General features: G+C 41.8%; 1 long non-coding RNA gene across 1 annotated transcript; it reads left to right on the top strand.

The window, feature by feature from the left end:
* The first annotated feature begins 16 nt into the window (after positions 1–16).
* LOC115377091 (uncharacterized) lies at positions 17–26,095 on the top strand. Its single transcript, XR_003929880.1, has 3 exons — positions 17–98; positions 1,205–1,272; positions 25,547–26,095. It is a non-coding gene; the product is annotated as an uncharacterized LOC115377091 (long non-coding RNA).
* Positions 26,096–26,961: the final 866 nt, after the last annotated feature.

Consider the following 26,961-nt stretch of genomic DNA (forward strand, 5'->3'; position numbering starts at 1 on the left):
CTCTCTGTGTGTCTAGTGGCTGTTTGTAGGATTGTGTGTGGGCAGGTTGGCTTTGTGCAAAGCGGAAGCCTAATGGGACCCTTGTGAAAGGAAACCGAGTGAGTTATTTCCCTTACTTATGTGCTTGTCTTGTGCTTGCCATTCAAGCACAGTATACTCTACCTGTCGTTGTGTTGATGTACAGAGCAAGATAATAATCATATTTGTCTATACAGCACTTGGCAAAACAGTTACAAATCACTTTACAATGAATTTAAACAATCATAAAGTCAACAGAAAAAGCATTAAAGCAAGGTTTGAGATATAAAAAGCAAGGCAGGGGTAATTAAAGGTAGATCAGAGCAATAATAAAGGGACATTATGCATGAACTAAAGATGGTTAGTTATTTAAAAAGGAGATAGAAGCCTGAGCTCCTCCGGCAGATCATTTCAAAGTGGTTAGCAGCTTTGAATTCAACCACCTGATTGCCTCATGTTTGTTATCAGCGCGTTGGAGCAGCCAATAGGAGCCTGCCAGGCTGCGATCTGGCTCATACAGTGTGAAAAAGTCTGTGATATACCTTGTACTAAACGCTCCCATACATTAAAAAGCAGTCACCGTGACTTCAGACCTATATTCAAAAGCGACACACGTGACAGGAAGTCATCAATTTCCAACGGCAGCCGGCGACATGAGACGATACCATGACAACCGCGATGAAACCTTTTCTCACAGCAGGCATTTTGACATGAAACAGCAGGGTCAGCTCAGGTATGACTAATGACAGTTAAGCTTGTGTTGCATTTTATTGTACCAGAGCCGTTCGTGCTGGGGCCCCGGCTCTGTTACACCTAAAAGGAACACAGCCTTAATTCATGTCATTGATAACACCTGTATGTGCCTGGCTATTCATGTCAAAGTGGCTGCTGTGAAAAGCATCTGTACAGACATTTGTGAGCAGTACTAGCATTCTAGTACCACACCGCCCATTGTTAGATACATTGACATCTAGCTCCAGCTGGTGTCTGCTGAATGCCAGTAACTTTAGACATTTTTTGCATAAAAAGCCACACAACATCACAACATCACCCAAACAGAGTTGGATATGTAGTAACAGGTCTGAACGCACACTGAAAACCATCTTAATATCAGCTCATAAACTAACAGGAAAGTATTGCAAACATGGAAAAAACTGTGAAATGTGATCTTGTCTTTTTGTTCCAGTTGAATTCCAACCTGGAGACGACAGCAGTTCTGTGGACTGGGGAAAAAAAACAATGAAATGATTCAAGGTAGGACCGGTTATAGCTTGTTTAGCTCAAACCACCGAAATGTAATGCAAAATCACTGCAACACTGCTGCACCTGATGTTTCAGTCAACTGACCTTCAGAGCAAGAAAACACAAGTATTAACTGGGCCTAATGTGTGACATATTATAGTTACTAGTTGGAGTGCTCAAGTGCACACAGGTGAGTCAAATCAATCAATCAATCTATACAGTGTTGCTGCGTTCAAGACAACTTGGAAAAAACAAGCTCAAAATTAAAAAAAAATGTATTGCATAATTTGATGTGCACGTATGCAATCACTGAAATCAGGGTATGTTTCACTCTGATTCTAGCAATATGTAGAATTTAACAGCTATTTTAGCATCTCTCTGTTTTTTTTTTTTTTTTTTTTTACGAGCCACATTATGACTAGCTACTGGCTGATAGGACCACACTGTGGAGTGCAATGCAGTCACAATGGAGCTAGTGTAGGTTGTTAACATTACCGACCGTCTCCGCCAAACTTCATTCGGGCATCTGTGTTTTCCCCCGTGTTAACCTGCAGCATGAACACAATGATGTCAGAAGTTAGCAATCTCCAGGTCGGAGTTGCAGCTTCCAAGTTGTTTTGAACGCAGCATAAATTTCAATTGCTGTGAACTTGGTCTCACCTGCACCTGCGTACAAAGTGTGTGTGCAGATGGGCTTGGATGGCTTGTTTGCTCGGACCTCCACAACAAAACAATGCTGTGGTTGTTAGCAGACTCAAATTGGACTTTGCGTGTCTAGATGTTAGTGTTGTGATGTTGCTTCTCTTACGTGCGTTTAACCACGCAGGTTGAATAAGAGCACTTTTGTAACAAGAGCCTGGGGGAGTTGAGTCAGTGGTGGGAGGTTACACAGATTCACACACACTTTGTCTGAATGTGTGTTTCTTGTGACTAGTACAGCACGACCACAGCTTCGTACCAGGACCTGACCTAGTTACTCTTGCAACTGTTTTGTACTTTTAACTTATTGATGCTTGAAGAATGTTCACTTTTTTTTTTTTTTTTTTTTTACTATAAGTCGCTCTGGGTAAGAGTGTCGGCCAAGTCTGTAAAGTGGGAGTCAAACTTTTTTGACCTTCAAGTCACAAACCTCTTGTCAGGTTGCTGCCTTCCCAGCACTTGAGCTGCTGAACTCACAAGAGCTTTCCCTCTCATTTAAAACTCCATACATAATTGTCCTGTGGCTTGACTTTGTTTCTTTGGGGCTTCGCTTTGTGGATACACTGTATATCAGGTTGTCAACGTGAATATGAATATTTCAACAGATAACTTGTGTTGCAATGTGTATTCCTCAATTATTAATTGGATGCTCCTCTGAATATATCAGTATTCTCTTTTCCTGTGATATGCCCACAAAAACAGACGTATCTGACGGCACTTTAAAATTGCTTTACCATGTGGGGTTTAAGATGCTCTGACCATATTTTCCTCTCAAGAAGAAGTGCTTCCATTTCAAAGTGGAGTTGTGCTCTCATTTTGCATGTGGAAATTAAAAAAAGAGGAGAATTAGAATTTAAAAGAGAGAGAGAGAGGAGGAGAAAAGACAAACCTTTAATTGCCTGTCAAGGAATTGCATGTGAAAATCTTCAGCAGTACACATGAGGGCAATTGGCAATCAGCGGGGCCGAATGGAAGCGTGGTCTTTTTGTTTCAGGTGTGTGACTGGGTAGCGATGTTGTGCTGGGAGTGTGTGTGTGTGTTCAGTGTACAGGAAGGGACAGTGATCCCCTTCAGCAAAGACAGTTTGTGTTCGCTCCAAGAAACTCAGCGATGTTTAGAAACGACGCTCGTGCTTTCAGCGATAACGACTGCTCCATAGGATTACTGTGTGTACTTTCCTGCTGTATTGAATTTTAAGCGCCCTGCGATGATTGCTCTCCACACTTTTCATTTTCTTCGATAATATCGGCGTTTGAGAGCTGCTGTTTCTCAGGCGTAAGGTGTGCATAACCATTTCCCATGCTTTTTTGCAATGACATGTCTTTATCTTCGTGTTCACGTGAGATAAAATTTTCCACCATTTTTTCCCGGCAAGTGGGATGAGAGGACTCACTGGAATCCAGTTCACTACATTATTTACATTATTAGCCATGCTGAATACATTTTGGCCCCTTCCTACATCCGGAAATAGAAAAAGTAACATGACTGAGAATTTATCTATTGTGGGTAACATTACTTACTTGAGTTTAAATATTTGCGATCTCCTCTCATGCCTCTTTCTTGTTCAGGTCCCTTAACTTGTGCTGGACACATCATGGGAAAAGTATTTATGCAGGGAAAGTTTTTACTTCTAAGATAAGCCACCCTTTCATCCTTCTTTGTTATTCCTTGCGTGAACACCAGCCTTTTTCTAACCCAAGGCAGCGCCGCTCACTGCAGGAGCAGATACCATTGAAAGTACCGGCTGCTATTCACTTTTTTGTGCCATCCCTCATTTCGCTCGCTTGCGTCACTTTCTGTTAGAAATACACTATATTACCAAAAGTATTCGCTCACCCATTCAAATGATCAGAATCAGGTGTCCTAATCACTTGGCCTGGCCACAGGTGTATAAAATCAAGCACTCAGGCATGCAGACTGTGAAACAAGACATTTGTGAAAGAATGGGCCGCTCTCAGGAGCTCAGTGAATTCCAGCGTGGAACTGTCATAGGATGCCACCTGTGCAACAAATCCAGTCGTGAAATTTCCTCGCTCCTAAATATTCCACAGTCAACTGTCAGCTCTATTATAACAAAATGGAAGCGTTTGGGAACAACAGCAACTCAGCCACGAAGTGGTAGGCCACGTAAAGTGACGGAGAGGGGTCAGCGGATGCTGAAGCGCATAGTGCAAAGAGGTCGCCGACTTTCTGCACAGTCAATTGCTACAGAGCTACAAACTTCATGTGACCTTCAGATTAGCCCAAGTACAGTACGCAGAGAGCTTCATGGAATGGGTTTCCATGGCCGAGCAGCTGCAGCCAAGCCACACATCACCAAGTGCAATGCAAAGCGTCGGATGCAATGGTGTAAAGCACGCCGCCACTGGCCTCTAGAGCAGTGGAGACGCGTTCTCTGGAGTGATGAATCACGCTTTTCCATCTGGCAATCTGATGGACGAGTCTGGGTTTGGAGGTTGCCAGGAGAACGGTACATTTCAGACTGCATTGTGCCGACTGTGAAATTTGGTGGAGGAGGAATTATGGTGTGGGGTTGTTTTTCAGGAGCTGGGCTTGGCTCCTTAGTTCCAGTGAAAGGAACTTTGAATGCTTCAGGATACCAAAACATTTTGGACAATTCCATGCTCCCAACCTTGTGGGAACAGTTTGGAGCGGCCCCTTCCTCTTCCAACATGACTGTGCACCAGTGCACAAAGCAAGGTCCATAAAGACATGGATGACAGAGTCTGGTGTGGATGAACTTGACTGGCCTGCACAGAGTCCTGACCTGAACCCGATAGAACACCTTTGGGATGAATTAGAGCGGAGACTGAGAGCCAGGCCTTCTCGACCAACATCAGTGTGTGACCTCACCAATGCGCTTTTGGAAGAATGGTCAAAAATTCCTATAAACACTCTCCTCAACCTTGTGGACAGTCTTCCCAGAAGAGTTGAAGCTGTAATAGCTGCAAAAGGTGGACCGACATCATATTGAACTCTATGGGTTAGGAATGGGATGGCACTTCAGTTCATAGTATGAGTAAAGGCAGGTGAGCGAATACTTTTGGTAATATAGTGTAGGTGTTTGTGTCCAAACACCAACTAAACCACGACGGGCCGCTCTGCTGCAGAAGTGTATCTGCCAAACTGCCGTCAATAAGAGGCCACGGAGAGACAGAGGAACCAGCTTTAGATGGGAAATATAAAAATCAAATACATAAAGGCCTATTCAGCTGCAGAATGATAACTGTAAAAAGATTTATTCACTCGGAGTAAATAGAGTGTCTGCGTTCCCATCACAGTACCAGTAATAAAAACATCCAAAACAATAACTATTGCTATATTTTTGGTTCAGTCTCGGAGTATTTTTTGGCTTCACAGACAACAATAAAAACATCTTTAACAAATCAGATTGAAGTTGTAAGGAAGACGTGGCTGAGAAAGTTGAGTAGCTCATGACAGCAGGGCTTTGTTTCCTGATGAGCACAAATACCTCACTGCGAACAAACTATCTGCACTTCAGCTGATGAGCCAATCACACGCGGAGCAGCTGGCGGCTAGAGACAACGTCTGGAGCAAACAGACATCGGTTTCTAAAAATTTATTGGTCAAATTAAAATCCTTCCTTCTCAGAGTCAATGGGGCCAGACTGCGTTTTGGAGAGTTTGGAAAACTGAGTCACTTTGTAGGTGAAAAGTGTGTTGTATCAAGCTCGCACGCTGTATACGCTGGCATTGCTGTATACTCTTCAGTGGATTTGCCAGCTTCTTCAGTCACTAATTTAAAAGAAAAATGTGTGTGCAGGGGAAAACTCACAAAAGAAACCACAGAGTGATATGAAAAAAAATGTTGTTAATGGTTTGGATTCCATACCGAACAAAAAGTGCACTACTGATCCAGACATGCTGCCTCCAGTGACAGTCATCAATATTGGAAAATATCTCCTATGTAGCATGAGGGCATACACTTGCCAACAGTTTAAAAATGTTAAGTCATGCACAGTTGACAAACTGATGGGTACACAACCTGCAAATCCCAAAAGCTGGCCATCTGTTTCTACTATCTACCATTGTCCTGTAATGGCAGAGCTCCCACTGCAGCGGGACAGGCGACATATTTTCTAAGCCCTGTAGACCCATAAAAAATATATATATATAATAAAATCCATTTATTAGGCAGGTGGGCTCATCCACAGCTATTACATATTCAAAATTCATACTGTATCAGTACAAACATGCAGTGATAGACAGAACAGATATAATAAAACAAATACATCAAAGGAAAAGGGGCAGATTCATTTCTTCATCTAAGCCGTAAGATGATATAATTCTATCATTATAGTCATTAGTATTCTGGTTGCAAATAGGCCTTAATTAAGATTAGACTACATATATGTATATACCACAGTTCTGTGTCTTTTTAAAAGAACACTTTTCAGAATATCCCTCCAGACGAGAGCCAACCATGTTAGCCGCTCACTTGAGCCGAGCATTAGATATTAGCAGCTGACTCAGGGTCACTGCTTTGCACATTAGAGCTCCCTTAATGGTCTTTTAATTACCACACTTACGCGCACTGAAGGTACTGTGTTAAATCAGTTTTCCCTGGCTTTCAGTGTCAGCCTCTCACAGGAGCAGTACTTTGAAAAGGACCCCACCATTCTTCCTTTATCATGTCTGCAATTTCCCGCTGGCAGACCCGCAGTCTGCCGGGTCCTAGCTCCCACTGGCAGCAGCAGCACAGCCCGTCGAATGCCAAATACCTAGTTACATCTCGTCCAATGCAGTTAAAATCAGTTCGAATAAAAACAAAGTGTTAATTCTTTTGGTAAGTGACAGAGCTATTATGCACGGTGCTTAATAATGCTGCTGTATAGCTCTGTGGATGGCAGGTTGCCTTTGAAATGAATATGCTTTCATGTATTTAATAAAACTGCCTTTAGCTCTTTGTTGTTGGGTCTGTGTTCAAGGACTTTTCTCTTTTTGTCTTCCCTAGTCTTTTTATCTACTTCTTCAACAACACTTAAAAATCTCATAAGCTGCATTTTTCTCCCAGTTTCATTTGAAAGTGTTAGTGGCCAGGTTCAAGACTCATCCCTGGATTTTCTATGTATTTCTTATCATAAATGTTCACAAAACTGCGTCTGAAAAACATTTTTACAGTTGTGTTGATTAAAGTTGACTGTTAATTGGAAAAAACAAACAAAACAGTGACTACTAGTCAAACAAAAGGGCACGCTTTGTCCTCAGGTGTGTGGGTTTTGTGTGTTTGCGTGTGACAGTGAGAGTGTGGAAGCATGTGACTGTACTGCATAATTTCATAGAAATAACAAGTACACCCGGCTTGTGACCTTTCTGTCTACCTTAACACACAAATACCCAGGAGACACGTGGAGTTCACCGCCCCCTGGCAGCCATCCCGTTGCCATAAATGACTTGACGCCCTCAAAAGCAGTTTTTTTTTTTAAACATAATGAAGATGGCAATGTGTCTTCACCACATCCACCTTATTATGCTGACTGTCATCTTCATGGAGAGGGACACAGATAGGACTCTTATTAACATGCTGATTGTGTAGCAGCATGCAGGTGCGGAGAGAGAATTGATTTTAGCGGCAGCACCCAGAGTCAGAGGAGAGATTTCACAAAGGATAAGGGGAGGCTTGCTTGCTGCGCCGGGGCTTCGGCACGGCGGCAGTAATGCCCTTGCAGCGGGCTTCAGCCACATAACACTGGAGGAGCAACGCCAAGCAGCCATTTAAGGGGAACTGAACAATGAACGAGCAAATGGGCTCTGCAGAAGTGTGAGAGGCAAATTGTCGGAGGCGCACAAAAGACACTTACGAGGCACGACAAAGATGTCTGAGGGAGGCGCAGAGCAGAATGGGCGAAAGCTCAGCATGACTCCCTCAGTGTTATGGGTGGCATGTCATACAGGCCCAATTACATGCTGCTTGTTAGCATGTCATAAGTTAGACATGTTAATCATATGGTTTTAAACATGGTGAGACTTTAAATTTGTGTTTAACATGTGAGATATTGTGCAGTATAATACAGCGACAACATGCAGGCGTAATGCCATCACACACCTCTCTGGGGTTTTATCTGCTGCAAGATGCTTCATCACTTCCACCTTGGATTGAGATTGGAGTGGTGCTTTGAAATTAAAATCTGAATTGTAAGAACTTTGGTTATAGCACCATTAGGCCAACAAAAGTCATATCTTTAAAGGAGTTTCTTCTTTGTGTTCTACCCCATCACCGTGTGAGCAGCTGACACTGTGTCCACGCCTCATTATTATAACCGTAAATACAAGCTTTCTGCTACTTGTATTCACTAGCTGCAAACTTGGGATTTGCGCTTTCTGTGTGATTTTTCTCACTTTGCCACACAACATCATCAACCCATAAGATTTTGACAAGCATAGAGTTCATCTTGTTGTAGGTCCCCAGACAGTGCATTTAAGCTTCTCAACACTTTTATCCAGTTTCTGCACTGTAGGTCCAGTCCACCGGGACCCCCACCCCAGCCTGCCACCCGTATGGCATCGCACCCCCTCCCACTCCTCTCACAGGTGCTGAGCCCACAAGAGGGCGGCCTCATGTGCCCTCTTCGGGCAGTGCTTGGCCAGTCCCCGTGGCCGGTCCGGCCACCAGACGCTCAGCTGTGAGCTCCCCTCCCATGCTTGGCTTCAGGAAGGGGTCTTGGTCTCCCTAATCCAGGTGAGGTGCCTGCGTCACTACTAGGACTTTCCATAGGGAGTCTTCTGAACCGCTCTTTGTCTGGCCCCTCACCTGAGACCTCTCTGCCATGGGAATCCCTACCAGGAGCAACATGCTCCTTACAGCACAGCTCCCAGGGTCACAGGGTCACGCAAACCTCTCCACCACAATAAGGTTGTGGCTAAGCCAGAAGGCAAGGCTCTTGATTTACCATTCAGTCGTTGTTGTTGTTGTTGTTTCATCCCTCACCTATGGTCATGAGCTCTGGGTGGTGACTGAAAGAATGAGGTTGTGGATACAAGCAGCGGAAATGGGTTTTCTAGGGGTTGGGGTGAGGAGCTCGGACATCCATATGGATGAGTAGTAGAGCCGCTCCGGGCACATCCACCCGGGAAGAGGCCTCAGGAAGAGGCCTCGGGGCAGACCCAGGACATGCTGGAGGGACTATGTCTCCAGGCTGGCCTGGGAGCACCTTGAGGTCCCCCAGGAGGAGCTGGTGGATGTGGCCGGGGAAAAGACAGTCTGGGCTGACCTCCTCAGCCTGCTGCCACCGTGACCCAGTCCTGATAAGCGGATGAAAATAGATGGATGGATGGACACTTTTATCCTTATTTGTTCAGTTCATTCAAATGACAGGCTAGTGTTAGCTTTAGCATTTGCTATTAGCTTGTAAATCTGTGATGCTTTTTGTCTAAAATGGCTTGTTGCTCACCTGACTACTTGCATGTTTGTTGGTTGCATTAATTTGTAGTGTTTGTTATTGTCTGTGTTGCATGTGTTTTTAGCTGGCGTTTAACAACTTACCCAGGCAACAGTTGGAAATGAGCATGTTGTCTAAAACTGGCACATTTACAGAAATGTTAATTAATGTGCACTTTCCCTGTGGGGGAAAAATAACAGCAACAAATAAATAAATAAAAATTCCATTCCATTCCAACATTTTAAATAAATAAATAATTTTGATGGTCTAAAAATGCCTGGTAATCCAGAACCAAATTGTGCCAGCTCTCAAAGTTTTGTCAAAATTGCATTTAATGTATCTGATATATAATGTTCCTATAAGATTAAAAATTTTACTTTTAAAGGTAGCACCTCCGTCAGGCCAATCAGTGTATTTTTAAGCCCTGGAGCGCAAGGAGGCGATACATCCACATTGCAGTGTTGCATTTTAGCATTTACAGATAATCAGGTCTGTCTTGGTACTTTGCATTCACATCAGTAAATTACAACATTTCAATATTATGTTGTCCGTGAACAAAATAATCTGGACTGAAGGGGTCATTGTGAGGCAGCATAATGTGTTCACTTGAGAAAAAAATGTCATTAATTCAGAAAAACAGGGTTGTTTTTCCGCCATTGAAACTTTTCTCAGAATTCTGACATAATTACCTCATTAATTCAGAAATCAGAGGGTTTTTTTTCTCCAGTGAATGCACGCATTGTGCTTCCTCACCACTGGTCTCCTAAACAAGATCCTCAAAAAGAAAGGCATCAATCTCCCAATCAGCAGCAGCAGCTCATCGGAAGCGCAGCATCCTGCCTGTAGCTAAAATGTGTTAATAATCATCAAATAACCTGCCGAGAATTATCACTGATTTAGACGGTCATGATCAAATCTTTCTCTCCCTGCTTGGTGAAAGAGCTGCGTACCCTCAGGGTTAGACGTTACATGTAGTCTATTCCTCTCATCTCATCCATTTCTCTGAGTTGAGGAGACGGAGTACATTGAAAGGGGTGAGCATTATGGGTTTAAAGCAGGAGATTTTTTTTTTTTTTTTCAGATTTGATTTGGCACAGAATTGCATATTATTGCGCACGTGGCTAGTGTGGAAAATACATTGAAGAAAGTAAACAAATCATCTCTTTAATGTCATGATGTCAGTGTGCTGATGTGTACACAGTGTAATAGTGACATCCATTTTTAATTCAACCTTTGACCCACTGAAGCTCCTCCAAAAAACCCACAGCAGTCTCTTGTCTTCGCTGCTAGAAAGTGCTAGAAAATGTTCATGTGTCAGAAACGAAGACATTTTGACACAACCTGGGTTCATTAATGCATGAGATATTGCTCTGCACTACTTAATAACTGACTAGCAAATATGAGGGTCCTATAGGACTGCATTTAATGAGAGGAGCACTAATTACTCCTGTGCACAAAATCTTAACGAGCACAGCTTTGCCCATCAAGATTTATCAAGACCACTTATGCAAATCAAGTCCGTCATGATTTTTCAGATTTAGTTACAGCGATGTGGCATTACTCCCCTTGGTCTGGGGTTCCTACTCAGTTTTTAGACCATCAAGAAGCGACATCATTATTAGGGTTATTATTAATATAGGAACCCTCACTGAAATAGAGCCCGCTCTCTCTCTTAGTTGTGCTCCTCACAGCCTGTTGTGTGTTTCAACAAATAGCACAGCAGCCAAGGCTTCCTCATGTGGACGGAGATTAGTGCCAGCAGAGATTGTATTTGAATTGCAGAATTTTCTATTTGTCACACTCATACTGAACATCTGAAAAAAAAAAAAAAAAAGTTGAATAATTGAATTCAAAAATTGAGTTTTCCAGGCACGATCTGAAAGGAAACCAAATGTCATCATTCATTTTTGACTTTAAGCACTAATTTGAAATCCGGTTTCCCAAGTCCAATTCCGTTTTGTTCATTGAGATTCACCCTCGTGAGACAGCTACGGTATCTGGGTGAAAGGGACTTTGGAGTTCTTGAGTGATGACTGAAAGGCGGTCTTGTCCTGCCTGGCTGCCAGCAGTGAACCAACACTCTCCACTTAGCCAGCCCACAAGCCATATGACACTGGGCCTGGCTCATCTCCTCCTGACAATGATCGAATCTTTCTCTCCCTGCTTGCTGAAAGAGCTGGATGTCCTCGGGGTTACATGTTATATGTAATCCATTATAATGTCATCTGTTTTTCTTCCACACCAGCTGACACTCCTCAAAATGCCCAATCATCGGCTCAGACAAGTAAATTCTCCTCTGTGTGTCCGTCCCACGTGTAAAACGCTTCACAGATCGGAATCGGCGCTACTTTATGCCCACAGCTGTGTTTTTTTTTTTTTTTTTTTACGTCACAGTAAATTCTTTGTAAATACGGCCCCTGGTTGACAAAGTCTCTCTGGTGTTGTCATCGCGATCTGGCATTTACAGCGGAAAGTTTATTGGTTCAATTAGCCGTTGGCCGTCACGCAGTAGTCACTCATGTTAAGTGTGCAACAATTTTTGTCTGGTGAATTACAAGTAGAGCTGTGACAGGGTTGAACGGCTTGCATTGACTAGAGGTCAGGGACGGTGCACGGCCACACACACACAAACACACACACACACATATGTGCATATACATTAAAGGTCAACTGCAATACAAGTTTCATTTCTGTCAGGAATCAGGTCTTTGCTTTGACCCTTTATTGCAAACACAGATGGCAGTGCAGCGTGGCTTGGTGGTATAATTTAACTAAGGACTTGTTTTTTCTCTTACGAATATTTTTATGAAATTTTTGAGCATGTAAAGAAAAACATACAGTACATTGTATGTGTACACCGGATGTAACAAAGGACCTGTTAATGTGTTGTTGTGTCCTAATTATTAGAACTTTGAGGTCTGTGGACATTTGAATGCCCTTTGAAAAACTCTGTATTTGGTTGTCAACAAGAATCATGGTGTGGTGTGAAAGATGAATGCCTCTATTTGTTGACAGCATGCATCGGTAATGAGGTGCCCCATACCCTGTCCCACAATAGGCGGCCTAACTAGACCGGCCAAACCAGCTTAAATATCTGAGTCTGTATTGTTGCTGGGTGCCAAACTTCCAAGACTGGACACTTGTTTGCTAAAGATAGAAATGCTGGTGTGCAGTGTGCAGAAAACTTAGCGTGGGATGATGTCGATATGTTGATGTGTCAGCAGGTCCACAACAATGCACAGATTGTACAAAGATTATTTTGCATAAAGTGCCAGCTAATCTGTGTGTTTGTGTATGTGAGATTGCAGCCGGAACATCTGTGGTTGATTAATCTGCTTTATAGTGTAACGGCTCTGTTTTGAACAGACTTTATTGGCACTGGCATCCAGGACAAGCGCGACCTCACTAACTAATTAGTGCTTTGGACATTTCTCAGTCGCAGAGTCCAGAGAGGGTCAGCAGCCACAGTAAACGTGCCACTGTCGAGTTTTACTGTAGTCCACCATACACATGGTTATCACAGCAATATAATTACATAATTTAAAGGCCCCCTTCACTCAAAAATGTGTTTTTCTTACATCTATGTCCCCTAAAATGTCTGACCTTGACTACAGCAACTTGTAAGGTGGAGGTGTCTGTGCACACCCCTGTAATCTGAGATTCAGACGTACCTCGGGCAGCTAGATTTGGTACGTCACAAATCCCACAGCCAGTCCAGTCAACTGACAGGGCGTTTTAATTTAAAAAAAAAAAAAAAAAAAAAAAATCAACAAAACCAACTCAAACAAGGCTGCTTCTAATATAGTGTAACTAAGAGATTGGCTGAAAAAATAACTTTTACATGGATAGATTATCAAATACAATACAAGTTACAAGTTGGTGTGCATGCAGGTTGGTGGGGTGCAGGGATTATTTGCATATTTCTAGATCCACGCATGCGTAATGAGTACAAGGTGTACAGTTATATCTAGGCTGTTTTAAGGCATGGAAGGAAGTTTTTTTCATGAAAAAACTTCTAAATATGTATTTTTGACGTACAGAGAAGTTTTTTAGTGGCTTAATCAATAGCTGGATAAAAACCTTTTGTGTTTCAGCTTTAAAATCATTGACCTGGATGTTTATGCACACACGTACAGAAAAATTGGATCTCCACCTTCTATTCTGGTATTAACACATCATTCAGAGATGTGTACTGTGCCCATGGCTGATGTCAACAAACTGCAATGCTAACTGACAATGGACACAATATGCAGTGTCAGGTCAGATTAATCACGGTGTTGTTTGGCAAATACCGGAATGACTTTCAGCACTTCCATATTCTGAGGGTGTATCACTGAAAAGCATCTGTGTTAGACCTGGAGCCACTGCACATTTCCAACAGTAGCTCGCTGCTATCGTGGTGCCCCCACAAACTTCTATTAGTTTCAGTCGACCCAAACACTCCAGCTCTACTTTACGTATCGCTTACTTCCCCCAGCAGAGAACTATCTCTCCGCACACACCCTCTCAAGAGGCGAAATTCTTGCACTTATTCATCCCCTTCGTCAAATAACATTACAGTTAAAGAAAAGCATCAATAATTAAGGAGCTGACCGTGAGCACAGTGCATGGTTTAGTAATGAACCCAGTCATGATAATCAACAAGCCCCACTGCCTCGCAGCGAACAAAGCTAATGAGCGGCGAGGGATTTGATCCATCAGGGCAGAGAACACAGCACCGCCTGTCTCTTCATGGGCCTTTAATAAGTTTGGGGCCAAAGGTGGGTCACCAGCTCTCCAGACTCTTTTTTGGCAAGTCTCGTTCAAACTGCACTTTTAATTTTTAATTTTTCCCAGCTTTGTATCTCTTATGATCGACATCAGAAGTAGACGTATCAGCCACCGTGATCAGCTGCAGCTTTAATAGGCTGGAATAACCGGAGCGGTGGAATCTTGGCCCTCTTCGTCAGGACGCCATCCTTACTGCCTCTTTCCAACAACGTCGGTCTCCTCTGATTGATAATTCAGCCGTATCACTCCATCATCCATCATAAGTCCAAAGTAGATACTGAGATCTCAAATTGACTTTACTTCACATTGCAAGGAAGCTTTGCAAATGGATATGTTTTATTCAGCGAGGACTGCCTAACAATGCAATATGTCATTCAGTACACCCATGTCATACGGCTGTAATATATACAGTACACTCTCTGCAGGACTACTTCAGGTGCATCATGAAATATTCATCCCGCAATGTAAACATGGTCTCGTCCAACCCTTGCAAAGACGTTTAAATGCCTAATTTGCAGCTGTCATTCAAAAATGGAGTTTGAGACCTTTTCGCCACCGAGCTTCGCCAGTTCGCATCCTGTCAACCCCCAGGAGCCGACGTGCGGCCACGCTGAGCGATTGTTTGGTTTTGTACCCAGTTGAAGGAGTGTGAAGTCAGCAGGAAGCATGCGCTGCACAACAAATCCCTTCTGTCCATTTCACCGAGAAGCTGCTGCGGCCAAACTCGAGCAATTATTCATGGCGCTCAATAATTTAGGGGACAGAAGATTTAGCGATGCTGTGCGTTAGACCGCGAGGTGAGATTTGCGGTCTTGCATGCTGCTTTGTGCTTGAAATCTTTTTTCTTGGCTTAGTCTTACTCATCAGAGCAGTCTTGAACAGGTCGGTACTGTAATTATCACATCAGTTTCAGACACGCGGTGGCCACCCAACAGTGTAAAAAATTGGAAATTAGTCGCATTATACTGTTGAACAAGTTAGGCCTCTTTGGGCAGGTTAACTTTTGTTTAACGGATATCTGCACTGTATGCCCTTTAAATACTTTAGATTACTTTTAGACTGATATTTGATTATTTTAGGATTCACATGATGGTCATGATGTATGTAAGACATAAACAAGCTGTAGGTTTTTAAGAAACAGCAGTGGCACATTACTGTGTGCGTAGCCTTATAGTGTTAACAGCTTTCTACTTTAACCACCATGAGGATTTCAGAGAATTATGCATCATTTTTACATAATTTAATGAAGATGAAAATTCAGTACCTAGCATTGGTTCATCTACAATGCTAAAACTTACATCTTCTCTAAAGTTTATGTTTGTTTGTTTTTTTTTACAGTATGAAGTGTAGAACTGATTAAAAAGGGTTCTAGGTTATATAAACAGATTGTTTTCATGCGTATAAACAGACTTTAATCAGGCTGTGAATATGCAGGCAGATAAGTGATGTCACATCAGGCCACATCTGACCACTTCTGTGACGGCCCTCTGCTTTGTTATGATAAATTTCAGCATGTGTGGAGAGGGTTAGCTTGCAAATTCAGTTTGAATAGATGTTTTGTTTGGATGCACATTAGTTAATAGCTGTTTATGCTCTTCATTTCCTCCCATTGTTCTGAAGTGGATCAGTTCAGGCTGGTTAAGCGTTAGTACATTTATGATTTGCACTCTTTTTTTTTCTATGACGTTTATTCAAGGGGTTGAATAGGCTGTTATCATCTCTGTGTTATGAATGTCTTCTGTAATTCAATCAAACAAATTCAGACTGTCCTTTTCACAGAAGTGTGACTCATGGTTTATGAGTAACACAGTAAATGAAGGAGCTCCGGGGCCCTTTGGGCACATGAGTTTTCTCTAACCACACCATCTCAAATGAACAACACGTTTAGGTTCCCTCGTGGTGATTTTCCAGAAGCTTGGTTGGTCTTGCACGTTCGTAATAAAGAGCCCGGCGACCACAAGAAGGTCTTTGGTTTGTTTTCTATGTGAATGCTCCTTTTCTTTCCCTGTTTCATAGATGTAGAAGTCAGGTGGACAGACACTCCAAGTTAGCAGAGACCTGTCCATGTTTTTCCTTGATTTCTGCCCAATGCATGCTGGGATAGATTTAATCCCCAGGAACATGAAAATGTATTAATTTGGCATGTGAATCTTGGCTTAATAGAGATTCAATTCAAATCATGATCCACTAGTTGGCGGTTTAAGAACATTTATTTATTTATTTATTTATTTATTTATTTATTTAACTTGATGGAAGTTTGTAAACCAATATTCAAGTTGTTGACTCGAAGCAACGAAGCACTTTTATCCCTAATTTTGCATCCATGAAATAAACGCGAGCAATAAAGTCAGTCTGTACTTTTTCCTCTGAAATGTGGAAAGAAATCAGACAACAGAATTACCTGATCATTATTTATTAATTATTCCATTAAAAAATCAGCAAGAGAAGTTGCAATCCATGAATCCATCGCGTTCTGTGAGATCACCACAATGTTAAATTTTATTGTATTTTTTTTTTTAAGAACGTGAATGATTCAGCTGAGAGCATTTCATATCATATCTGGCAGAAGTCAGAGTGATTTTCTTTATTTTTGCCAGCAGATGAGTGCAGTTGGATCAGCAGAATTTATAATTGATGCATCGATGCAATGAATGAATGGTAACACCCTCAAGAATTAATCAGTTTCTCTGTGAGAGAGCCATCCTTGGCAGCAGGACGGCAAAACTGCATGTGGAGTCCATCCTTTAACTCGAAGCACCGTCGGAGCGAGTTTCTGCTCGGCTGAAGTGTCTCAGCGAGGCTCTGACCCTGAGCTCCAACTTCGCTGCGAGGAAAGAATCACATTATTATGAATTATCGATTAACGTGTTGATCCTGAGCAACTGGGATGTCTGGCTGTTCATAAACACATCATTTATGCAACTTTAAGCACTTAGAAGGACTTTATACCTTCCCACCCACTTCTGCATTTTCCTCCAAAATTATAAGCAAGACCTAATGAATAATTGATCAGGCAGCATTTTTTTTTTCCCACCAGAGGGACACTTACCATATGCTGTGTCTACTTTGCTGTCATGACCTTCTGAAACATTTATGTCACTCATCTTTAGTCAAGCCTGAGCATGGAGGCTGCGGATGAAAGTATTTAGAGTGTGGCTGTCTTTATGCAACAATAAACAATTAAAACCAAAAAAAAATCATCTAGTTTTTTTGAGTCTTAAAAGGCATTTATTTTTACTGAAACAAATGAAAACAACCTTTTTTTCTCAAGTAAATCATCATTTTAGTGGCATTTACTTGAAGTTATGCATTAGAAATAAACAGGATTGATCTCCAAATGTAACTTTTTTTTTTTTTTAACAGAAACAAGATTTTATGACTAAACATGGGATCTGAGAGCGTGTTAAGATAACAACTAGAAATCCCACAGTAAAAGTAGGATGAGATCGTATAGGCTAATTAAAAACAACAAAGTACAAATAAATGCATTTCTCACCTCCTTGAAGTCTCAGGTGTTATTAGTGTTATATTGTGAATGTTTTAAACTTCTCAAGGATGCTACAGACTTCATTATTATGCATGAGATACATTACCAAATCCACTTTCTCAATCCAAAAAAAAAAAAAAAAGATGGTGCCACTGTATGGGATTGCCCTTCTCTTCATTAAATTATGATAAACCTCAGACTCATAATCCATCATACCTGCCTGTGTTTGTCCGTCAGTCCACTTTGAGAGGCAGGCAGGGGATCAATGTGTGATGGAGCTCAATATACACTCGTGCAGTGAATAAAACAGATGCAAACTGAACAGGATTAAGTGACCAGTCCGAAGAATGAGGCAGAAAGGAAAATGTAGATGGTCTTGAAACTTTCCCAGATTTCCTTTTTCCTTCCCAGAGGTCCTTTCCATTTGAAATTGTATGATGTCATCACATTCACCTCAGTGTGAACTCGGATTCGCCCCGCGGACATCCAGCAGCACCGCTACCAGACAGCTTGGACAACACTGTGCTTCATCAATTCGATCCATTGGGCATGAAATGTGATCTAAACAATTTTTTTTTTCTTTTTTTAAGAAAAAACAAAAACAAAAACCAACACCACCATCCGGAAATTATCTAGAAGCAAAGAGACAGCACGGAGATGGTGGTGAGAGCAGTTTAGCATGTGGTCAGATGGTTTTCACTTGCCTCATTGAATGCCATCATAGAGTGATCTCAAAAGCAGTAGCAGGTGGCGGTGAGGATAGAAGTGCTGGAAATGTACTTCACTGAGGAGATTTTGTCCTGTAGGCATAGCTTTGTGGAGAGGGATTCAATCAATGAAATGTCCTCGTCATACTGCAAAAAAAAAAAAAAAAAAACCTCCATATTAACAAGTTAGTGTCATATTCAGACTGAAAATCTTGTTTTTCTTCAAAGTAGTGATAAAAACTCCAATGCAGATTCACTTGTTTCAAGAAAATTTCAGGGAGCAAGTATAAATATGTTGAAACAAGGAAGATCAGCCCACTGGTATCACAAAAATGACAAAAAAAAAATCATAAAACAAGTCAAATAGCACTGGAAACAAGTGGGATTATCTCATCCCACTGGCAGAATTTTCACTCGTTTGAAGAAAAAACAAGATTTTAACACTGAATATGAGACCAGATGACTTGCTAAGCAGGAGATTTATTGCAGTGCTGTCTCTACTTGCTCTGTGTTTTCAGAGAAGCACAGTTGACCTTTACCAAAGCACATTTTGTGGCACTCCTTCTCCTTTAAGAAAAACAAATCCCTCCGTTCAGTTGTTTGAAACTAATACCAATGTTTAATGTATTCCCAGTCATTTCCGCAGCATATTAGGCTGTCATATCGCATACTCTGACTAATGTCTGGCCTTCAGATCGGAGGTTCAGTTAACCAGCACATTACTGTATTTCACACTGACCATAACTTTCCTCACTCTGTTTTGCCCCTGCTTACTTTCCTAATTAAAATTTGAATATTGTGTTTATCTCGACAGTAAACCGAGTGAAACTGCGTCGCATTTAGGCTGCTGCAATGCCGGAAATGTCAGTGTGATTCCTTGCCCAGGGTTTGATCGAGAGTGAGCCCCCCCCCCCCCCCCTCCTATCCACCCTAAAGTTGAAATCAAACCCACGCCTTTGCAGTTGGGTGCCTTCCATCACAGATTTTTTGATGGATTAGGGCCACGGCGCCTGCAGGAGGCTCAACAGTAGATTTTGGCACGGCAGATCCAACTCTGATTTACACCCACTCCCCGCACTCAGCAGATCCACGCTCGAACGCATTCCACTCGCGCCACGCCGGGCTTTCCCTCAGCCCAGAACAGACCGGGTTTAATATTAACAGTCTCATCGACGATAAGCTTGTGTGCAAATGGGCTGAGTTGGCTTGGCTTGAAGTACGTCGGTACACACAGCAGGAACCCTGCTGGGTTAACAAACAGGCAGTAATGGGACAGCTGATGCTCCTGACTTGTTCACAAGTTGCATTGTATCTGCTGGCTGTGAAGGGGAAAAAGAAGAGGGTGCTTTGTGCTGTCATCGAGGCCCTTTCACAGTTACATGTAATCCCTATAGGTTACCTCCACTATGGTGCACATACACTTTATCATGTTGTCACAGCACTGCGGGGTTCTCCAAGCAACACGCTGCGTGGGAATCATGGCTTTGAAGCATCACATGTAATTATAGCTTCTCCTTTAATGGCCTAGAGTTGCTCATTGTTGGCTGAGACTTGCCTAAAGAGGAGCGAGTATTTCCATAAATGTGTTGAAGGCTGGGGTAAAAGGGGAGGGGGAACCAGTGGGGTGTTGTGCCCACTTATATTGACTTTGCCTTCCCATTCTGGGACGGAACAGAGGGTAATGTAAACAGGGCAGAATGCTTTGTAGCGGCACTTATCAGTTCAATGAGCTGTAAGCAGCTCAGCTATGCCATACATCAGTGGATCTTTCTCACCCCATCTGTGTTAATAATGTCTGACACCGCATGAAAATGAAATAATGAATCACTGCCATCCCTCTTATGTCTCTACAACTCTATCGCCACAGTTCCAGGGTGAGTAAGTGGCTTGCTTGAATCACTCCGGCGAAAGCGAGGAGCGGCGCATGTGCAAGGCGAGGCTAGAACAAATGTGCTCCCGTCCCATCACCCTCCTTGAGAGGCAGCAGACTCGCTTCCTCAAATTGAATTCCCTTTGCAACAATAGCTCACAGAGATAATAATAAAACACTTGGGAAGTGAAGGTTAATAGATCTTCGACTCCGTTGCCTGGCGCCTGCATTAGTAACGTCGGTCCATTGCAGCAGCAGACCTGCGCTAAATTAAAGTTTGATTGCTATTGCGTCACTGAAAATTTAGGAGTGTATATTGGGTTTAAAGGGCCTATTAATTGATTCCAGGAGCTAAATCAATTCATGATTAGGGCCAGAGAGTTCTTCCATGAATCATATTTATTGGTATTCATATCAACAGCCATTACAGGGATGAGAAGTCAACATCCGCACATAGGTGACCGCGCAAATAGAGTCAAATAAGCGAGAAATGTGTCATATGCTGCTTTAGACTCTCAGTAGAATAGGCTCTCACACTGCAGAACATATCCATTTTAACATGTAGTCTCACAGTCAGTGTTAAAATGGTTGAATTTCTTCAAAAAAGTGAAAAAATCTGCCAGCGGAATGGGATAAACCCACTTTCCTATGCAAATGAGCTTGTTTCATGATTTTTTAAAAAAAATGTTAAGTTCTATTTTCTTTATTACTGAGCAGATCTGCCTCATTTCAATGTATTTATACTCGTTCCCAGAAAAAGTTCTCAAAGAAGTGAAATTGCATTGGAAGCAAGTGGGATTATCTTATCCCACTGGCAGAAAAACAACATTTTAAGTCTGAATATTAGCCTAAATAACTTGTTAAGATGGAGATTTTTGCCTATCTTGCCAACCCTATCTTACAACAAACTCCACAGAGAAAAAAACAGCATCCTTGATCACTTGAATGATCTCCACAAATCACTCGATGCGTCTTTTCTACTCCCAGTGTTCAGTGATGGATCCTTTTTAAATGATATCAACAAATTTGTATCACACAGTCACAAGGTGTCAAATCCGATGACTGTATCTCACTGTAAATGACTCAACTCATTATTTGTTTGTTTAAAAATGAGGTAAAATGCAATCGGTGCAAATAAAACTAACACGTGGAGATTTCATTTCAGTTAGTAACTGATATTCTTATGTAGTACTACTTGAAAGAAAGTGTTATGTGATGTGGGAGATTTACCATCCACGTTTGAGGGTTACACATGTTTATTTCAATCATGACATTTCATCCTATTTTCATCAATAGCATCTTGTTGACTGTGTATTGATATTTAAGCTACATTATGCCCAGTTACAACGAAGGAGACAGATTTATTGGGTTAGAGTGTGTTATCTGTACAGTCTGTTTTACTCATGTCAGTGATCCCCTCAAGGGCAAACTTTACCTTTGGGTTTCCAAGGGAGTTTCCTCCACTGCCGCTCTGTCTGATATGCTGCACGTCCATTCAACATCATTCACTGTCACTGCCACGCTCAGATTCAGTTTTCCTAAATGTCCCTGCTGCAGAGGAGCAAACACTTTAAACAGCGGCAGTCACGGTAACAATGAAAAAACATGACGACGTGTGGATGAGAATGGCAAAATTGAATCTGTGGAGAATATGAACTGTTTTGTGAAAGGCCATTCAGCCTGTAAGGGAGCTATTTGTTCTTGCTGTCCAGTGTGTACTCCCAAACTATTGAAGCCAGATTCAAGGACATTTGTGAAACAGAGTCCAGGGCTTTCAGGGATTTAATAGATGTGAGAATATATTTGCTTTCCTATCTAAGGCCATCTTTTCCAAGGAAACTCCTTGACAACAAACTTTCTTTCATATGCGCAGAATGCTTCAGACCTGATGAGAAGGACACAATCAGTTGATTATTAGTTGATTAGGTCTGAGACACATTGTGCACAGACTGCATATCGTCCTCCCTGAATATAATTAGCATCAAACAACACTGCGCTGTAAATGAATCAGGAATTTTAAAAGAAGCTTCATAACTAACCATCAGGGTTGCACGGGCAAGCTTTGTTCAAATCCACTGTATTTTATTTTGAAGTTGATTAAACCTCTAAATAAAATCATCTCTCAAACCGTAAAAAAGGAAAAAGAGTTGTTGAATACACAGTACACCTTTCATATTTAGTGCATTTTCCAAAAAATATCAAATACGTCCTGCTGAATTTCAGGGAAATGTGTATAAAATGATGCACAAGACATCTCAATGTTTTCTGTTTGATGCAGCGCTGCAGCAATGAAACAGTGGCATCTTGGGTTTGAATATTTAGCAAAATGTGATGTAGCTTCGATGCAGCATTGCAACCAGTAGATACAGAATATGTGACACTGCTCTACAATATGGAAAACATTGTGTTTTTTCTGGCTCCTTAAGGAGAAATCTTAGGGAAAGTTAGAGTTCGAGGGGTTTCATTCTTCCTTTACATTATGCTTTCTCATTTCCATTGCACGGCGAACATGTTGCCGAAGCTTTTTCATGCTGTCAGAAATGCCATGAATTCAAAATTTTCATGCCCTTTGTAAGGCTACACAAGGCGCATGGAAGCCTCAGAGCTTTTTCCGCGGGAGTCCTAAGGGCACAGTCCTTAATTGAAAGAGACAGGGAGAACAAGGGATAGGTAGGGAGCACATGAGAGGCTAGAGTACCTCCTCTCCTTCAACCGATCAAATGGGGGATAAATGTCAAGCCATCGAAAGGCCAGTCTCAGCGCAGAAATGAAGAGAGCTGTTGACTCCCTGAAATGCCAGCAAGTATTTTGTCTCTGTGTAATTCCTCTATTTGAAAGGTACATGTGAAGAACACTCGTGTATAATAGGGAAAGAAAGCAGTACAGCTTGATTAATTGCTCTGTGGGAGTGAAGTGGACTGCTGGCTACGTCAATCTGCTTGAAGGTTTTAGACAACAGTGGGCTTTTTCCTCTCCTTGATGAAAATCACGCATTTTTCTAAATACATAGCGTAAGTAATCACCACATGACAAAATGGTAACTGGTTTAGATCCACCTCTCGGAGAAATTCAATCTTTTTAAGCCCTTTTCAGCCCAAATGTTCGGCACTGAAACCGTGAGACTTCCCCTCTGCCTCTGCACACTTTCAGACGGAGATGTTGGTTTCACTCGGCTGCCCCGGCTCTCTCACAGTTATTGAATTTTGGGGAGAAATGGCTCTCATGCATTTATCATATTTCCCATGCTTGCCAAGCTGGGTCAAGTGCTCCTGCGTGGCGTGGATGTTAAACTGTAATTGGAAATGAGAAAGAAAGCAAAAAACCCATGGGTGAACCGTTGACTAGTATGCCTCATCACTTACCAACCCCACAAAAACACGAGCACTGCGAGGCATTTTCCTCTCACTGTGGGGACTGAAATGGGCCCCACATTTAAAACGGGGAGCAGGAAGAACATAAATAAGGATGGAGCTGATATGTGGCGAGACGAGGTACCATACAACAGTCTCCGCTGGCTCTCTGCCCAGAAGTTGTCTTAACTTCCACGCCAGCTTCCCGGCAGGCAGCCTCACTTATTCATGAAAATGCTGATAGAGACATGAGAATGAATTGATTCAGGTGCTGCAGCTGAAATGCCGGGCTCACTCCGGTTCAGCCAGGGGAATGCGAAGGGAAGGGTTAGCACTGTGAGGATAGCGATCAGGGTTTTCCATTTCCATCTACATCTTGATAAGATACATTGTTGGCAGGCTTTCCGCATTGTGTTTCATTCTGATGAATACAATAACATAGAGTTGTGGTTTTCAAAGTGAGGTTCAGTGACCCCCAGCGGTCCTTAAGGGGCTTCCTCCAAGGGGTCATAAGAAATGTGAGTTTAATGTCAACATAATTCCATTTTTTTTCTGGTACAAAACGTATGAGTGATTAAGTTAACATAAATGTAATTTACGTCAGTGTCCGAGTGTAATTTTTGAACAATTTAATACTCAACACAAACTAAAATATCCCTTCATATCAGGATGCAAAATCACTTACTAAACACCTTTCACATATCTATAATAGCTGACCTCAATCCATGTTTTTTAATTTTAAATTCTATATATATATTTTTTTTACTTTGTAACTGCACCAGTCAGATTGGAGTTCACATGATGCTGACTTCTTCTTTTCTTTTTTCTTTTTTTTTTTTTTGTGAGTGGACCGATGACAGCGCAGAAGAGGTGGGGTTTCCTGATGCACAGGAAGCTGACATTGTACCAAATGGTGTGGATGGTAGTAGATGGTAGTACTTGTTAGCAGATTTCCAGAAACTGTAATGACGGTGAGTCAGAATGGCAGCAGACTGGCTGTGTTGTGGGAGTTTCTGCAAAATGTTTGGGGAGATGGAGCTCTGTCTGCTGATAGTGACTTTTACTGGGAACAAAGAGTAGCTTGTGTATCTTTAATTAAACTTTAACTTAAAAAAAAAAAAAACATATTAAGAAGTATTTTGGTCTCATATTCAGTCTTAAAAATCTTGTTTTTCTTGAAACGAGCGACACAATCTGCCAGTGGGATGAGATAATCACTTGTTTCCAAGGCTAATCAACACACAATTGTCTTGAATCAAGTCTCATTTTCTTTGATCCTACTGGGCTGATCTGCTTTATTCTGCCTTGTTTCAACATATTTATACTTGTTCCCAGAAAAAAAAAAAAAATTCCTCCAACAAGAGAAGCTGCTCTGGAAACAAGTGAGAATATCTCATCTCACTGGCAGATTTTTTTTCACTTGTTTGAAGAAAAACAAGATTTTAACACTGAATATGTGACTAGTTAGAATGGAGATTTTTGTTGCAGCGTTGTATGAACACACACTAACAAAACACTAAACTAAAAGGCTGTCTTTTCGAAAAGTCCGTATTTTAAAGGAATGGCCACACTGGGGCTTGTGTGCTTTTTGCTTTTACAATCCTCAAACCCCTCCTCGGTACAAACAGCAGTTAGATTTAAGTGCTAAACCGTGTCTGAGGAAAGATGAGTCACACCATTAAGCCCGAGGATCAGCAGTCAAGGACTTCCTTGCCTTCATGCAGGTGACGAGTGTCCATCTTTCCTTGGCTGACGTTCGATGGAACAGCTCGTGCATTTGCCTCAGGCGATTAAACCTCAGAGGTTTTTCGCTGGCTTGTTTACTTTCAGCCAGTATAGTTTTCACCATTGTGTTCTTCCTCACCACTACAGAACGGCGTGTGGCGTAAGCGTCACCATGCTGATCCTCGTGTGCAGCAATGCTTTCTTGCTCTTGGTAATGAAAGTGTTGCAATGTTCAGCGATGCATTATGTTTTATATACACCAAGCTTTCTCATCCTCAGGTTTGCTGTAACATCCTGGCAGATCCTTTACCACCTAACAATGCTGCAATCTGAATCCAAACACAATCCCCATGCATAACAAAAACCCGCCAAACACAGAGCATATTCAACATTAATTCCCCTCGATGCTCCTGCTCTTGACTCCCCTGCCTCTGTGCCTGCATGGAGGACTGCTGAGAGATGGCTTGGGTCATCGCAGGGTCAAAGGTCATCCCTTCAAGAGCAGGAACATATGTGCCTGTTCCTGTACACTCCTCCAAATTACCATGGTGATTGTCTCCTTGACAGCTCCGCTGCTGTTTCATGCTTATCACTACCTGCTGAACAAAGGACAAACACCAGATACATCACCAGCTATGTGGACATGTGGAGATCAACCTCCTAACTGCTACTTTCCCGAGGATATAATTATGGTGTCTCTCTGTGGGAGTGGAAGTGGAGGTGGGAGCGCTGTCTTTCCATCAGCGACGGTGAAGCTGTAAAACTGCATTCCAGAGTGGGAAATGTTACACTGATTGAATTAATGAAGATGCTATTTGAGCGTTAAGTAAAAAAAAAAAAAAAAAAGATCATTAAAAAAGTAACATTTTTATGCTCAAATGAGATATCTTAGGTATGTCTAATCACTTTTGAAGAAACTTGGAAAGGTAGTGTATCTTTACACTGTTTCAGTGACTGAAAATTGACACTCACTGGATTAATGGGCCACTGTAAATAAAGGTCATAATTTAAAATTTTGTAGCAGTTGCTGAAAATCCTTTGACTGTTCTGATTTTGATGAAACCCAGACGAATGATGAGTTTTGGCACTGTGTGCTGATGTTTAAAAAATGACAAACTGTCTAACTGTCTTGAAACTTCCAGCTTCCCTATCAAATTACACTAAATAGTCCAATCAAGATGCAAACTAACCTACTAACTCACTCACTCACTCACTACTATTTGTCTTTATTTGACATATAAAAGCAGAAAGGCAGGAGAGGCTGAGTGAGAGGAGGTGAAGATGTGTGCTGAAGGTCCCAGGCTTCATTTGAACACAGGATGTTACAGTTGCCTGTTATGTGCTTTAGCCAAAAGTTTTAGCTCAAATGTTTGACACCAGCAAAACTTGGAGGGGTGTTGCATCTTGTCACTCTGACCTGGCACTTAAAAAAAAAAAAAAAGAGTGATTGCCTAAAGGAGGTGCTCTAATTAAAGCTTAAAACATCAGCCTGCCATGCAACTGGTCAGATTTGACAGAGACCTGAAGCTCATTACTGATTGGCCCAAGGGGTGCCTGTATCACTTGCAGGGGATGAGATGTATTTTAATTTATTGTAGCTCAAGGTATCTAGCAACTTTAAACTGCTCATCCGCACATTGTAATAAATGAAACATTCAGCTAAAAGTAAGTTCTTTAAATGAAAAGCCTCTTTG

The sequence above is a fragment of the Myripristis murdjan genome, chromosome 18, assembly GCF_902150065.1.
Source record: "Myripristis murdjan chromosome 18, fMyrMur1.1, whole genome shotgun sequence".
Lineage (NCBI taxonomy): Eukaryota > Metazoa > Chordata > Actinopteri > Holocentriformes > Holocentridae > Myripristis > Myripristis murdjan.